The sequence below is a fragment of the Monodelphis domestica genome, chromosome 3 (assembly GCF_027887165.1).
Source record: "Monodelphis domestica isolate mMonDom1 chromosome 3, mMonDom1.pri, whole genome shotgun sequence".
NCBI classification, from domain to species: domain Eukaryota; kingdom Metazoa; phylum Chordata; class Mammalia; order Didelphimorphia; family Didelphidae; genus Monodelphis; species Monodelphis domestica.
In genome coordinates, this window is record NC_077229.1 from 359,222,749 (window position 1) to 359,235,799 (window position 13,051).

Genomic DNA, 13,051 nt, shown 5'->3' on the forward strand with positions numbered 1-13,051 from the left:
CGATCACAAACTGAATGCTCCTAAGACACCGAAATTCAAACTGAACAACAGGACAGATCCAGGGAACCTTCCTCCTGGACCTGGATCAAAAGGTACTGTCCCTCAAAAGCCAGAACCCTAGATCACTCAGACCTAAGGGGTAGGCAGAAGGAAGGTCCCAGGACCACCCCCCCAACCCAGAGTGCTGAGCCCGCAGCAGTAGCAGGAACCTTGGGGCCTGCAAAAGGGCCTCAGGGCTGGCTATTCTGAAGGACTCACCTTGAAAACAACCTGAGCCAGTCTCCAAGGCATCCACCACAGACAGCAGGGAAACATAGAGAGAAGGGGGAAGCCTGTAGCCCCCTGGCTGGGTCCTTCCATCTGAGTCTCAAGGGAAGTTCCAGCTTTAGGACACCAGCTGAACCCAATCCCAGCAGTAGTCCTCAGAGCTTCTGAAAGGACAGAAACCTCAGGGCAGGCAAAGGGGTTGCTCCAAAGGGCATTCCTTGAAAGTAACCTGGGCCAGTCTCCAGGCATTCAACACAGACTGTAGAGGAGGAGGTTTTTTTTTTTTTTTTTGGTTTGGGGATCATTAGGCCCACACCAGCTGAACTTAATCCCATCTAGAGCCTTCAGAACCCAGTGAGGCCACAACCCCTCCCCCCTTAGAGAGCAGGGTCTTCTGAAAGAACAGAAACCTCAGGGCTGGCAAACTCACTGAGATACCTTGTGGACAGTGCTGTGCTAGGCCCAGAGCATGGAAGTAAGGCAGCAGAGAAGCAACTGAAGGGAACTGAAAGCAGTAACACCTGAAAAGCTAACAGGCAGGGGAGGACAGAACCTGGGCCTCCCCAGGAAGACAGAACAGCTGCAGAGAAAGGACAATCTGCTTGGGGCTAAAGCCTTGAACCATCAGACAGATACACAAAGAGCCAGTTCTCCTCACTCAGATAGAGATGGCAAACAGTACAGAAGTACAAAAACTGCCAAAAACTAAGAAAAGCAAGAAGAAGGGGGTGACTTTGGACACATTTTATGGAGCAAAAATACAAAATACAGAGGAGATAGAAGAGGAAACACAAGCAAATGATCCAATACCCTCCAAAGGAAATGGAAACTCTCCACAAACTCTTGAAGAATTTAAATCAGAAATGATAAAAAAGATGGAAGCCTTCTGGCAGGAAAAGTGGGAAATAATGCAAAAGGAATCCAACAATTTGAAACATGAAGAAACACAACTTCAAATACAGTTTGACCAAACTGAAAAGAAAAAAACAACAGGCTTTAAAGGTCAGAATCAGGCAACTGGAAGACAATGATCTTACAAAAGAGCAAGAATTAATAAAGCAAAGCCAAAAGACCAAGAATTTAGAAGAGAACATAAAATATCTCACTGACAAGGTGACAAACTTGGAAAATAGAGGAAGGAGAGACAATCTGAGAATAATTAGCCTTCCAGAAAAACCAGAAATAAATAATCATCTCAATATTATGGTAGAAGGTATCATCAAAGAAAACTGCCCAGAGTTTCTAGAACAAGGGGGCAATACAGGCATTGAAAGAGATCACAGAACACCCTCTACACTAAATCCTGAAAAGACAACTCCCAGGAATGTAATTGCCAAATTCCAAAGCTTTCAAGCAAAAGAAATAATTTTACAAGAAGCCAGAAGAGGGCAATTTAGATATAAAGGAATGCCAATCAGGGACACACAAGATATTGCAATTTTCACTCTGAATGACCGTAAGGCCATGATTTTCAGAAAGGGAAGAGAGCTGGGTCTTCAACAAAGAATGAACTATCCATCAAAACTGACTATCTACTTCCAGGGAAAAGTTTGGGCATTCAAAAAAAATAGATTTCCAAGTTTTTGCAAAGAAGAGACCAGAGCTGTGTGGAAAGTTCGATATCGAAAAACAAAGAGCATTGAATACCTGAAAAGGTAAATATGAAGGAAAGGGAAAAGGAGAAAAATGTCATCTTTTTCTTTTATTCAAAATCTCTTCTATAAGAACTACATTTATATCAATATATATATGTATATATATTAACATGTGGTGAAAAATGTAATGTGTAACTCTCAAAAATTACATGCATCATCAGAGTAGTAAGAAGAATCATGCATAGGGAACATTTGGGGCATCAAGATGATGTGGAGAGAGGGGGGATAGAAAGGAAAAGGGAGAGGGGAATCATTGATGGTACTAAGATATACTCCAAGAAATAGGTGGGGAGAGAAAAAAAAACCTAAATAAAATAATCTTTATCACAGAAAGATATACAAGGGAAGGGGAGGGGAAGAAAACTATAAAAAGGAGAGGAAGAGATTTTTTACTTATACCTTACTCTCAGTGAAATCAACTCTGAGAGGGAAGAGCATCCAGATCCATTGGGATCTTGAATTCTATCTTATCCAACAGGGGGAGGGAGAAGGGAAAACTAAGGGATGTATGGGGGAGGGAACACAAAAAGTGAGGGAAGGAGAGGGGAGAAGGGGAGGGAACAAAAAGGGAGGGGCTAGAAAGAGAAACATATCAAGGGAGGGGTCTAGGGGGATTGATTTAAAGTAAATCACTGGCTTAAAAGGTTATACCTAAGAAGAAAGGTCCAAATTAGGGGAGGATATCAAAATGCCAGGGAGTCCACAAGTGACAATCATAACTTTGAATGTGAATGGGATGAACTCACCCATAAAATATAGATGATAGCAGAATGGATTAGAATCCAAAACCCTACCATATGTTGTCTCAAGAAACACACATGAGGCGGGTAGACACTCATAAGGTCCGAATTAAAGGATGGAGTAAGACCTTCTGGGCCTCAATTGACAGAAAGAAGGCAGGTGTTGCAATCATGATATCTGACAATGCCAAAGCAAAAATAGACATGATTAAAAGAGATAGGGAAGGAAATTATATTTTGTTAAAAGGGACTTTAGATAATGAGGAAATATCACTAATCAACATGTATGCACCAAATAGTATAGCACCCACATTTCTAATGGAGAAACTAGGAGAATTGAAGGAAGAAATAGACAGTAAAACCATATTAGTGGGAGATCTGAACCAACCACTATCAAATTTAGATAAATCAAATAAAAAAATAAATAAGAAAGAGGTAAAAGAAGTGAATGAAATCTTAGAAAAATTAGAGTTAATAGAAATATGGAGAAAAATTTATAGGGAAAAAAAGAATACTCCTTTTCAGCACCACATGGCACATTCACAAAGATTGACCATACACTAGGTCACAGAAACATGGCATACAAATGGAGAAAAGCAGAAATAATAAATGCAGCCTTTTCAGATCACAAGGCAACAAAAATAATTATCAGTAAGGGTATATGGAAAACTAAATCAAAAATTAATTGGAAATTAAATAATATGATACTCCAAAATCAGTTAGTTAGAGAACAAATCATAGAAACAATTAATAATTTCATCGAGGAAAATGACAATGTTGAGACATCCTTTCAAACCTTTTGGGATGCAGCCAAAGCAGTAGTCAGAGGTAAATTCATATCCCTGAGTGCATATATTAACAATCTAGGGAAAGCAGAGATCAATCAATTGGAAATGCAAATAAAAAAACTTGAAAGTGAACAAATTAAAAACCCCCAGAAGAAAACCAAGCTAGGTACTTTGAAAAAACAAACAAAATAGACAAAGTACTGGTCAATCTAATTAAAAAAGGAAAGAAGAAAAGCAAATTAACAGCATCAGAGATGAAAAGGGGGACATCACCTCCAATAAGGAGGAAATTGAGGGCAATCATTAAAAATTACTTTGCCCAATTATATGGCAATAAATATACCAATCTAGGCAATATGGTTGAATATATACAAAAATACAAACTGCCTAGATTAACAGAAGAAGAAATCGATTTTTTAAAAATAACATTTTATTTGATCATTTCCAAGCATTATTCATTAAAGATAAAGATCATTTTCTTTTCCTCCCCCCCATCCCCCATAGCTGACGTGTGATTCCACTGGGTATTACATGTGTTCTTGATTTGAACCCATTGCCATGTTGTTAATATTTGTATTAGAGTGTTCTTTTAGAGTCTCACCTCTGTCATGTCCCCTCAACCTCTGTAGTCAGGCAGTTGCTTTTCCTCATTGTTTCTACTCACACAGTTTGTCCTCTGCTTATGGATAGTGTTTTTCTCCTAGATCCCTGCAGATTGTTCAGGGACATTACACTGCCACTAATGGAGAAGTCCATTACAATCGATTATACCACAGTGTATCAGTCTCTGTGTACAATGTTCTCCTGGTTCTGCTCCTTTTGCTCTGCATCACTTCCTGGAGGTTGTTCTAGTCTCCATGGAATTCCCCCACTTTATTATTCCTTTTAGCACAATAGTGTTCCATCACCAACATATACCACAATTTGTTCAGCCACTCCCCAATTGACGGGCATCCCCTCATTTTCCAATCTTTGGCCATCACAAAGAGTGCAGCTATGAATATTCTTGTACAAATTTTTTTCCCCATTATCACTATGGGGTACAAACCCAGCAATGTTATGGCTGGATGAAAGAGTAGACTTTCTTTTATCACCCTTTGGTCATAGTTCCAAATTGCCCTCCAGAATGGTTGGATCAGTTCACAACTCCATCAGCAATGTATTAATGTCCCTACTTTTCCACATCCCCTCCAGCATTCACTGCTTTCCTCTGTTGTCATGTTAGTCAATCTACTAGGTGTGAGGTGATACCTGAGAGTTGTTTTGATTTGCATCTCTCTGATTATGAGAGATTTAGAACACTTCTTCATGTGCTTATTAATAGTCTTGATGTCCCTTGCCCACTTATCAATTGGAGAATGGCTTGATTTTTTGTACAATTGATTTAGCTCTTTATAAATTTGAGTAATTAAACCTTTGTCAGAGGTTTCTATGAAGATTTTTTCCCCAATTTGTTGTTTCCCTTCTGATTTTAGTTACATTGGTTTTGTTTGTACAAAAGCTTTTTTTAATTTGATGTAGTAGAAATTATTTATTTTACATTTTGTGATTCTTTCTATGTCTTGCTGGGATTTAAAATCTTTCCCCTCCCAAAGGTCTGACACGTATACTATTCTGTGTTTACCCAATTTACTTATGGTTTCCTTCTTTATGTTTAAGTCATTCACCCATTTTGAATTTATCTTGGTGTAGGGTGTGAGGTGTTGATCAATTCCTAATCTCTCCCACACTGTCTTCCAATTTTCCTAGCAGTTTTTGTTGAATAGTGGATTTTTGACCCAAAAGCTGGGATCCTTGGGTTTATCGTATACTGTCTGGCTGAGGTCACTTGCCCCCAGTCTATTCCACTGATCCTCCTTTCTGTCTCTTAGCCAGTACCAAATTGTTTTGATGACTGCTGCTTTGTAACATAGTTTGAGGTCTGGTACTGCAAGGCCCCCATCATTTGTGTTTTTTTTTTCATTATTTCCCTGGATATCCTTGATCCTTTGTTATTCCAAATGAACTTTGTTATGGTTTTTTTTTTTAAATCAGTAAAGAAATTTTTTGGGGAGTTCAATGGGTATAGCACTAAATAGATAAATAAGTTTGGGTAGGATGTTCATTTTTATTATATTGGCTCGTCCTATCCATGAGCAGTTAATGTTTTTCCAATTGTTTTTCCAATTGCTCAAGTCTAGTTTTAGTTGTGTGGAAAGTGTTTTGTAGTTGTGTTCATATAGTTCCTGTGTTTGTCTCAGGAGATAGATTCCTAGGTATTTTATTTTGTCTAAGGTGATTTTGAATGGGATTTCTCTTTCTAGTTTTTACTGCTGAGCTGTGTTGGAGATATATAGAAATGCTGATGACTTATGCAGGTTTATTTTGTATCCTGCAACTTTGCTAAAGTTGTTGATTATTTCAATTAGTTTTTTGGTTGAATTTAAATAAAAGCAGAATTAACCATCATGACCTCAGACAAAGCAAAAGTTAAAAAGTAATCTAATCAAATGAGATAATGAAGGAAATTACATCATGATAAATGACACCACAGACAATTAAATAATGTAAATACTAAACATACATACACCTAATGGCATAGCATCCAAATTCCTAATGGAGAAATTCATGAGCTCTTAGTTGAAAAAGGAAATTGTTGCTAGTGGGAGAGCTCAATATTCTGCTCTCAGAAGTAGATAAGCCAAAAAAAAAATAAATAAGAAATAATTTAAGGAGATAAATAAGAGAATAATAGTTGGATATGGTAGACATCTGGAGCAAACTAAATTGATACTGGAAAGTAATGTACCTTTTTCTCAGCATTACCTTTCTAAAAATTGAAAATATAATAGAACACAAAAACCTCACAGCCAAATGTAGAAAAACACAGATATGAAATACACTCTTTTCAGAACTCAAGACAAAAAAATTGCATTCAACACAGGATAAGAGAAAGACTAAAAGTTAATTAGAAATTGCATAACCCTGTCATAAAAAATGAATGGGTCAAAGAACAAGTCATTGAAACAATACATTTTATTAAAGAGTGCCAAAGAGGAGATTATATACTCAAATTATGAGATTTAGCCAAACATCTACTTAGGTGGAATTTATATCTCTAAATATTTATATCAATAAAACAGAGTAAGAGCAAGTCAATGAATTGGACATTCAATTAAAAAAAACACATTTAAAATCCCCAATTAAATATCAAATTCATGAAACAAAGAGAGATAAAGTTGAAAGAAAGACCACTAAATTAGTAAGAGAATAATTGGTTTTATGATTAAGTAAAAATAGATTACTGTTAAGTTTTCTTTAAAAATAGAAAGAAGAAAACCAAATTATTAATATTGAAAATTTAAAAAGATGAAATCCCTACCAATTATGAAGAAATTAAAGCAATATTGGGAGTATTTTAGAGGAACTGTGATCTGATACAACCATTCTGGAGAATATTATGGAACAATACCCAAAGTTCATAAGACTATACATATCCTTTGACTCAGCAATATCACTACTGGTTTTGAATCCCAAAGCGTTTAGAGATAAAGGAAAAGGACTGAAGTACACAAAAATAATTTATCAGTTATTTTTGTAGTAACAAAAGAATTTGAAATTGAAGAAGTGTCCATCAATTTGTGAATGACTGAAATAGCTATGGCATATAGTTGCATTAAAAATAAATCTATTGTGCTACACTAAATAAAAAATAGGGTAAATTTAGAAAAATCTAAAAAGACATCAACTGATGCAAAGTGAAATCAGCAGAATAAGGAGAAAAGTGTTTACAGTAAAATAAATATAATACAATAATCATCTTTGAAAGACTAAAATATTATTTGATATAAAGAATAACCTCAAGGGATGCATGGTTTTAAAAAAATGCTATTCACAGTCAAAAAAGTAACCATTTAGGTATGACTACAGATCAAAGTAAACCATTCTTCCTTTATTTCCTTCATGAGTGTTTGATTGTGTATGTGATATGCATCTTCAGTTATATGGGGAATATAAAAATATGTATTACATGAAATCACAGATAAGGCATTTATGCAATTTTTTACCTCTTTTGGTAAGTGGAGAGGTAGAGAGAGAGAATCTGAATCAAAAAATGCCAGAAAATATTGTCAAAAATTCTTTCTACATGTAGTAGAAAATGGAATTCAAATTACAAAAATTAACAATAATGAACAAATTTAAACAATCTGCAGGATTAAATTAAACTCACACAAATCATAAGCATTTCTATACATTGTCTCTCTCTGGAGAAGGATGGCTGGCTGATCTTGTGTCTATATTCGTGCTTGGACAGATCTTGTGGTGAGTGATTAAAGACTGACTGATTTTTCTCTTACCGCTTAGGCCTGGGTTGGCCAGGACTGGCCAGGGCCGGCTTATCCTTTTCTCATTATTCCCCTTTTTCTCTCTTTCTCTCTCTCTTAAATTCCTCATTGTATTATTAATTAAAAATCTCTATAAAACCCATTTGACTTGGATATATTCATAATTGGGAATATTTCCCTGGTGACCACCTTAAATATTTGATTTAAAACAAAACACTGTGATGAAAACATATTTTCTGGGGTCACAATTTATTCACCCACTCTTATATCTACTACAATTTATATCTTCCACTATTTTACTCAATACAGTTTACAACCTCAACCATTTTAACTATTACAGTTTATGACTTCAACTCTTTTAAATTTCACAGTTTACCTGACAACATATTGATGAAACACCCTCCCAGTTTATGGACAGACTTTTTGACATAGGGAATACATATATGGACCTTGATTTATCCAGAGAAAGAGACATTAGACAAACACGTAGGCAATTTGTTAAGAATTGTTGTTCAGTGGTAAAAGACTATTTTAGAACTAGCTGTCCTAATTGGGACTCTATGGACCTCGAAGAACTGAGGAGAGTAGCAACCTATGTTTATAAAGGTCGTGTAAAAAGACCTGAGGAAGACGATACATTAGTGGAAGATTTAAAGAAAGAAATTGAAATGTTAAAGAGACAATTGAAAAATAAGGGAGAGACTATAGACCCTTTGCGGGAATTCACAAACAAATCAGTAACTTGCCACTTCTGTGAGAAGAGGGGCCACAAAATGATGGAATGTAGAACCTTTCTTAAGATGATTGTAAGGAATACACAGTTTAATAATACCTTTAGAAATAATAACTATAGAAATGATGATAGTGGTCATAAGAACCAGAACAACTATAGAAATGATGATAATGGTCATAGAAACCAGAATTTTAGAAATTGTAATAATGATTATGGAAATAACTATAATGAATATTGAAATAAGAACTTTAGAAACCAGAATTATAGAAATAGGAATTGGGAAAATAATGGCAATGCTCCAAATGAAGAAAATTATAATGATAATACCCAACAACAAAATATGAGAAATAGAGCTCATCCAAAACATACTCGAGGTGCTAATGACCCTCAGAAAGGTGCCCTTCAGGAGGGTGCCCAAGGAACTTCCCAAATATAAAGAAGATGATTCTTCTTAGATTGTATTGATTTTGTTGATATTAATTAACCTTTTTCGGTTTTGTCTCCACTCCAAATAGTAGGAAAGAATGAACAAAGAACTTAAAACTATGATTGGAAAATTATGCACTGAGACATATTTAAAATGGCCTGAAATCCTACCTCTGCCCCTATTTTATCTTAGAAGCAGGCCTAGAGGAGACTTACACATCTCACCATTTGACATGCTTTTTGGACATCCGCCTATACAGGAAAAACCTTTTTCCCCTGCATATACATCACTATTAGGGGGAGATATGACTATTGTTTCCTATATACAGGAGTTACAGCACAAACTACGTGAACTTCATGAATCCGGAGCTGCAGTACAAGCCGGACCACTAGACTTTTCTCTGCATGACCTGAACCCAGGAGATAAAGATTATATTAAGAATTTCAAGCGTACTGGAGCAACTCAGCCTTCATGGGAAGGATCATTCCAAATATTGTTAACTACTCCAATATCTATAAACGTTTGAGAAAAGGAATCTTGGATTCATTGCTCACATGTGAAGAAAGCATCTTCTGCTGAGACTGATTGACTGTACCCTATCATATGAATTGGAGATAATAATCCATAGACAAATGGATGCTGTTTTTTGAGAACACATTGAATTACTGATTTTTTTCCTTATTTTTAATTATTTCTTTTCTTTATTTTGATTAGAATATTTGATTTTTTCTCATTTCTTGTACAAAAGGTACATATAATTAATATTTTTTCTGCAGTAATACAAGTATATATATATATATATATATATATATATATATATATATACTTGCTCTAATGTCAATGCACAAGCTTTAAACTATGGGAACCTGACATTTATTGATAAAATATTATAGGACTGTGATTAATGTTTATGTATCTGATTCCAGAAAATGGGATAAAAACAAGGAGCACAGACTTAACCGGAATAGTGCCAAAAAGAGCACACAGAAAATACTAATGTGAGACTCGAGGTTGCAATGCTTGACATACGTTAAGTTGTAGGACTTCCTTGTATCTACTACAATTATAGCCACACTCTTTTAAATGCCACAATTGCCAATAAATTCCAATAGCAAGAAATAGAGAAATTTCATTTAAAATATCTAGAAAATATTAAATGTCTAAGAATATGCTTGAAAGACAAACCCAGGAAATACATGGACACAATTACAACAGTTGGAAAAATGTTAATTACTCATTGGAGTCTTATCCAATATATTAAAAATGACAATTTGTTCTAAAATTTTGTTCATTCACTGGCCATAACAACCACACTACATAAACATTATTTCAAAGAACTAGAAAAAATAGTAAAAAAAATCATCTGGAAGAACAAAACATCAAGAATATGAAGAGAACTAATTTTTTAAATGTTAAGAAAGGGTGGCTTAACTTTTCCAAATCTCCAACTATATTTTTTGTTTCCTATAAATCAATAGTAATCAAAATAATGTTGTGCCAGTTAAATAAAATATTGGGGTAAAAGAATAGATACACAACACATAGTAGAAAGTTACCATAGTAATGTAGTGTTTAAAAAACACAAAGGCCCAAGCTTTAGAGGCAAAAATTGACTTTTTTGATAAAAACTGCTGGAGGAAAAAAGGAGAACAGAAAATAGCCATATTAACCAGCATCTCACACTGAGTACAAAGATAAGATCAAAATGGGTATCTAATTTTGCCACAAAAGGTAATACCATCAGCAAATTAGAGAAGTGTGGATTAGTTCTCCTGTCAGACCTATGGATAAAGTCAGAATCTGTGACCAAACAAGAGATAGAGAAGAAAGTAAAATGTGAAAAGAATAGTTTTGATTATATTCAATTCAAAAGTTTTTGCACAGATAAATCAATGCAACCAAGACTAGAAGGAAAGCAGAAATCCGGAAAATTTTTATAACAAGTTTCTTTGAAAAAAGTCTCCATTTCTCAAATATATTGAAAACTTATTAAAATTTATAATAAGTATTCTGCATTTGATAGTAAAAGTATGTGAAAAAATATTCAGAAGCAGCAATTAAATCCATTTATATTCATATTAAAATGGTCTAAATCACTATTGCTTTAGGAAAAAGAAAATTAATATAATTCTGAGATATTACCTCATACCTATCTTATTAATAAATATGGCAGAAAAGTAAAATTATAAATGTTGGATGTGATGTTATAAAATAAAGAAACCAATGCCCTATTGGTACAGTTGTTAACTGATCCATCTATTCTGGGAAGTAATTTAGAACTATGTCCAAAGGTCTATCAAATTCTGTATACTTTTTGATCCAGCAGTATTAAAAAAATGGAAAAAGCAGTACAAAAAAAAAGGAAAGGTATCAATATGATCCAAAACATTTATAGCAGGGTTTTTTTGATCACAAAGAATTAGAAATTGATTTTATATTTGAAAAGTCATTGGAAAATGACTTAACAAGTTGTGGTATAGAATTGTAACTGGATATTGCTGTGTTTATAATGATGATTTCAGAAAACTGGAGAGACTTACATTTACTGTTACAAAATGAAGTAAGCAGAACCATGAGAACATTGTACACACTGTAAGTGTTGAAATTTCTCAGACTTCTGAATGTTAAAAATTTCTATATTGAGGAATCCTCCATTGGAACAAATTTCCTACCGGGAACATTACCCATTTTGATGTAAGATCTCACCAGGATCAAAAATGGGAGGACCTCTACTTCACCTGTACTTAAGACTGCTTTAGGGGAGAAAATTCCTTGCTAAACAATTAAAGTACTTGAACCCATGCTTATGATGAGGCAGGGAGTTCTTTGAGCCATGCCTGTTTTTAGAATTGATACAATGGGATGCTAGGTACCTATAAAGGTCGGGCAACTTGTAAACTTGCCAGGAGCAAAGAGGTGAAATCTTATTCAGAGGTTTTCTCTTGAGGAGATTAATTGACTCAGCTGTGTTTTCCCTGGATCAGACTTACTGAGGGGATTAGCAGCAGTGTTTTTTCTGATTCAAACTTACTAAAGGGATTAAGTCCACCCAGCAATGTTTTTAGAATGGGTTGTCTTTTGGAAAACGTCTACAGTGATTGGTAGATGTAAGGACTTAGGGGAAGTGACATAGGAGAAAACCCCCTATATAAGAAAAAGCAGAATCTCTTGAAGGACAATCCTTTTGGAGAAATCTCTGATGAGGATCACTTGGGAAGAATCTCTTGAGAGAGGCTCTGGAGAAGGGAAGCTCTTGGAGGACAATCTCTAAGGAGGTCTCGCTGGAGCTCCTCTGAGGGGACTCTGTCCTTCTGGAGGCTCTGGAGAGAGGCCCTTTGAAACAGTCTCTGGTTGGATCTCTCTTTGGTGAAGTCAGCTGAGATGGAGCTGGCCTGGTGTCACTAGAATCCTTGCTTAGACAGACCTTGTGGTGAGTGATAAAAGACTGACTGATTCTCTCTCTCTTAAGACTCAGGTCTAGGCCATGTTGGCTTAAGGCCCTTCATATTTATACTTTTCTCTCTCTCTCTCTCTCTTTCTTTGATTACTCATTGTATTATTAATTAAATTCTCTATAAAACCCAGTTGACTTGGGTATATTCATAATTGGGAATATATTCCCTGGCGACCACCTTATATTTGATTTAAAAACCAAGAAGCTGTAGTGAAACATATTTTCTGCGGTCACAAATTTACTCATACACTCTTATATCTATCTACTATAATTTATATCTTCAACTCTTTTAACTCACTACAGTTTACAACCACAACAATTTTAAATCTTACAACACAAAAATTAATATTGTATGATTTTAAACTATGAATGACAACTATTATCAGTAAACTAATGATCTAAGATAATTCCAAAGGACTCATGCTTAGAAATGCTATCACACTTCCAGAGAAAGACCTCATGAATTCTGAATACAAATCAAAACAATATTTTTTTTCTCTTTTTGTTATTGTTTTATATGAATCTTCTTCCACAACATGACCAATATGTTTTGCATTATTGTACATGTATAACCCAGAACAAAGTGCTTTCTCTATTAGAGAGGGGTATGGGAGTGAGAGAAAAAAATAATTCAAAAGTCAAAATTTTGGAAAGTTAATGTT